This window comes from Hakea prostrata, chromosome 2, assembly GCF_041222555.1.
Source record: "Hakea prostrata isolate BN-2017 chromosome 2, UWA_Hpros_2, whole genome shotgun sequence".
Taxonomy (NCBI): Eukaryota; Viridiplantae; Streptophyta; class Magnoliopsida; order Proteales; family Proteaceae; genus Hakea; species Hakea prostrata.
The window spans coordinates 71,644,628-71,649,538 of record NC_142601.1 but is presented as its reverse complement, the minus strand read 5'-3'; the positions used below and the strand labels follow the sequence as shown (position 1 = coordinate 71,649,538).

At 36.1% G+C, this 4,911-nt stretch overlaps 1 non-coding gene across 1 annotated transcript; it reads right to left on the bottom strand.

The window, feature by feature from the left end:
* Window positions 1–3,538: 3,538 nt before the first annotated feature.
* On the bottom strand, window positions 3,539–3,841 carry LOC149026251 (signal recognition particle RNA). The gene has a single exon (XR_016171952.1).
* Between the last annotated feature and the right edge of the window lie 1,070 nt (window positions 3,842–4,911).

The following is a 4,911-nucleotide window of genomic DNA, read 5'->3' as shown; positions in this document are numbered from 1 at the left end:
CAACCATCCATCATTTGATCCAACAATATAGATTAAATAATTTGCCAACATTCAAATCATTTATCTCTTAATGACATACTCATCGCTCCCCCAATTGTCAAAGAATTTAATTTCCATTTCTCAACTTACATCCCACAACAATTGTTCCGTTGAATTTTTCCATGGGGTTTTTGTGTTAAGGATTTGGAGTCGTGCATCACTCACCGAAGGGTCCACCCCCAAAGATAAATTGTATTCCTTCTCGCCAACGTCATGTGCCTCCTTTGGCTCTTTTATGGAAATAAAGCTCCTTCTCGATATTTGGCATCGACGCTTGGTCATCCTTCTTCTCAAAAGATTTACTCATTTGAGAAATAGTGTCTTATTTAATTCTTTTGACACACTTAGATCCAATAAAATTTGTGACGCTTCAATCTTGGCAAACATCACAAATAACCCTTTTCTATTTCAGTTAGTAGAACTACTCAACCATTACACCTTATTCATTGTGATTTGTGGGGTCCCACTAAAACTTTATCAATTAGTGGATTCAATTCATATATTATTTTTGTTGATGATTTCAACGATTTACTTGGTTCTATCCTTTGCATTTAAATCGATGCAATTTATTGTTTCAAGCATTTTAAAAATATGGCTGAAAACTTGCTTTCTACTTCTATTAAATTTTTTCAAAGTGATGGAGCCTTAGAGTTAACAAAGGGAGCTTTCAAAACTATCTTGATGAATGTGGCATTGTATCCAGGATTTCATGTCCTCATACTCCAAAACAAAATGGAGTTTCGTAGAAGAAAACACACACACATTACAGAGATAGGTTTATCCCTTCTATTCCAAGCTCACGTGCCCAAAGAATATTGGTTAGGAAGCCTTTACTGTTGTCTATTTAATAAACCGGTTACCTACACCAGGATTGAGGAAAATCTCCTCATGAAGCACCTGTTTGGCTTCAAACCAGATTATTGTTTATTGAGAGTTTTTGGCTGCCTTTGTTACCCCAACTTGACATCCTACAAAGAAGACAAATTATCGCCAAAGTCCAAGGCTTGTGTCTTTCTTGGTTACAATCTCTATCACAAGGGTTATAGATGCTTAGATAAGGACACCGCAAGGTATATTTATCCAGACATGTTATTTTTGAAGAAAAGGAATTTCCATTTTCAAATCCCCCATCACACCAATCATCAAACAAACCACCAGTTGAACTTATTTCTCTACCTGTTTTCATCCCACACATCCCACCAAATGTGCCTCCACTCACTTCTCATTCTTCTTCACCTATTTCAAACAACCAACCATCACAAACAACCCCTACAACATCATCACCAGCCATATCAATGGCAAATCCAACCCAAGATGTTAATTAATCCCCACCAACAATAGACCAACCACAGCCCCAACCATCTCATCCTATGATTACTAGGAGTAAAACAAATTCCGCCAAACCAAAAACCCCCTCTCTCTTTACTCACTATTAGACACCCAATACCTCAAACCTTTCTTACCACCATCTCCAACATCCCAACTGAACCTAAAACCTACAAATCAGCCTCAAAAGACCCAAAGTGGATTGATGCAATGCAAAAAGAATACAAAGCCTTAATAGACAATCAGACTTGGAACTTGGTGCCTTATTCCAAGGGTATGAATATTGTAGGCTGTAAGTGGGTGTGTACAGGATCAAGACAAAAAGTGATGGTTCCATTGAGAGATATAAGGCACGATTAGTTGCCAAGGGGTTCAACCAGCAGCGAGGAGTGGACTTTCATGAAACATTTAGTCCAAGTTTTTAAAGCCAACCACCATTCGGACAAGATTAACCATTGCACTCTCAAAGTCATGGCCAATACATCAACTTGATGTGAAAAATGCTTTCTTGAATGGCAACTTAGCAGAAGATGTTTACATGGAACAACCACAGGGTTTGTTTCCACATCTAAATCAACACATATTTGTCATCTACGAAAAGCAATTTATGGTCTCAAACAAGCTCCACGAGCTTGGTTTCACAGATTCAAAACATACCTACAAGGAGAAGGTTTCAAGCAAAGCGTCGCAGATTCTTCCATGTTTATACGCAAACCCGAGGTACAATGATAGTATTGTTGTTATATGTAGATGATATAATATTGACAGGAGCCAATGAAGCTGCAATTCAAGAGGTTATTCAAAGCCTGAGCAAAGAATTTGCAATGACAGATTTGGGACACTTGCATTACTTCTTGGGAATTGAGGCCAATCGAAGTTCAGATGGTCTTTTACTAACTCAAAGTAAATACTCCATTGATTTATTAAAGTCTACAGGAATGGAGACTTCAAAGCCATGCACAACCCCAATTGCAGTTGGAACAAAGTTATCATCAACCACAGGTTATCCTCTACCTGATCCAACACCATATAGACAATTAGTAGGAGCCTTACAATATTTGACGATCACTAGACCAGATATCTCCTATGCAGTCAATCATGTGTGTCATTCATGCAATCTCAATCTCCCACAGAAGATCATCTACAAGCAGCAAAACGTATTTTACGTTATGTCAAGCACACTATTGGTGCTGGTGTTCTCTTGAAACCAACCCAACTTTCTTTTATAGTGCTTACACCGATGCAAATTGGGCGGGATGTCCAGACACACGCCGATCAACTAGTGGGTTTTGCACTTTTCTTGGGGATAATTTGTTATCATGGTCTTCCAAGAAACAACCTACAGTATCTAGATCAAGTACGGAAGCTGAGTACAAATCCCTTGCTGTCACAGCATCTGAGTTACTATGGCTTTCTTATGTTCTACGTGATTTGCAAGTACAACTTCCAAGAGGAATGGACATTTATTGTGATAATGTGTCTGCAACACAAATGGCTGCAAATCCAGTGCTACATGCTCGCACAAAACATATAGAAGTGGACTATCATTTTGTCCGAGACTTGGTTCAGAACAACACCATAAAAGTGCACTTTGTTCGGTCAGATGATCAAATTGCAGATGTGTTTACTAAGGGCTTAACATCACAAGCTTTCTTCAAGCATAGAGACAAACTCTTGCACCTGCCAATGCAGAGTTTGAGTGGGGATGAAAGACCATAACGGATCTGTTATGGTTTGAATTTGATTTTTGAATTCAAGTTTTTGAATTCAATTTTTGAATTCAATTTTTGAATTCAAGTTTTTGAATTCAATTTTTGAATTCAATTTTTGAATTTAAGTTTTTAAATTTAAATTCAAGTTTTTAATTTTGAATTCAAATTTGAATATTGTAAACGAATCTTGTACAACAGCCATGTTTATTTATAAATACATAAGACTTACCCATCAAGGTAAGCAACCTACTTATCAAAAACAGAGTTTTCTTTGCATTCTTTCCGTTTGTAATTCAACTTTGAAAATAGAAGTTATTGGCTTGGGCATTATGGTCATTTTATTCATTTTGGGAAGTTTGAAAATAGAAATTATAGCCTTGGGTGTTATGGTCATTTTCTTCATATGGGGTTGGGGGAAGTAATCCCATTTGGAAGGATTCTTGGGAAATAAAATAAAAAGAAAAAGTGATTGTCTGGCTGGAGACATCTCTTGGGGCACAATGGGTTCAAGGCACACCAGCTTGTAATCCTTCCACCGTTAGGAGCGGGAGCTTATCGCTGCTCTGTGAAACCAGCCTGACGCATTGCCCTCCACTCTAAGAGTCATGAAGTCCAAGCCTTCGCCTAAACCACATGGCTCAACTCCTCACTTGGAACGGGCAAGCTAGGAACTGTACCATCAAATCCAACCCAGCAAGAGCTGTATCAGCATCCAATCACCTTGTTGCCCTGCTTGGTTACAAGCTCTAGCTACTGAGCTCGGCATTCAATCTTTGGAGACAAGACTTTATAAGATGACAACTTTTGATGAAGTTTCCAATGTGGGACTAAACTAGAAGCATGATTGTTCCCTATAGCATTGGAATTGGTCATCTAATTCTAAACAATAGATCGTTTTCAAATCTTAATTAAGATGGTATCCTTTTTTTGGTTCAATTAAGGTGGAATCCCACGCCTTCAATTTAGCAGCATCTTTTTTTTTTTATTATTTTTGGGTGAAAGATTACCATTATTGACCAGATGAGAAATCTGATCTAAATATGTAATGCTCACACGGAATCAAAGACCTTTCAAATATAAATATTTTCCTTAAACATTATCTTTGCTTATAATACTGAAAAACATCTTCTTGCTTATGTCGTATTGAATAAATATCATTTAAAACGTTTTGATATAGTTGTGCTATTTGATAAATGGTACGACAATAATATGAATAAAGATTTAATTGAACCATACTGCATTAATACGGTACTGAATATCTGATTCATTTTGTATGGAATCAATATACAGACATGGAACACATACTAGTACCCTTTCATACTCGATACAAAAATGGTGTGAAGTAAATTTATTCATAATCGTATCAATACCATACCTAATACCTATTCCATAACAAATTTCATTTTTTGGTAAAATTTCCATACCAAATTGACACCCTTAATTTTAGGTATTTACATGAGAATCATTTTCATAAGTTCTTGATCAAACAGATGCAATTCACTTCCTTTTGGCCATTGTTTCTACGTGTTCTTTAGTGCCTATCAAAATGGTTCTTGTATTAAGACTTGATCTAACATCATTTTAGGTTAGATAAGAATGAAGGGTAGCAAATATGCAATCATCTAAATGATTGAATCAAGAATAAAATGAATGATCACAAATTCTATTATAAATAACATCTAATTATTTTTTAGTTCTGAATTGTGATTTTAGACTTGGGGTTGTTGGAGTTTGGTTTTAAAACAAATATATAATAAAATATATTATTTAGATAAGTTTCAAAAACGCTCTACAACATTAAAACTCTATCTCCCAATTTTTTTTTAGAACTCTT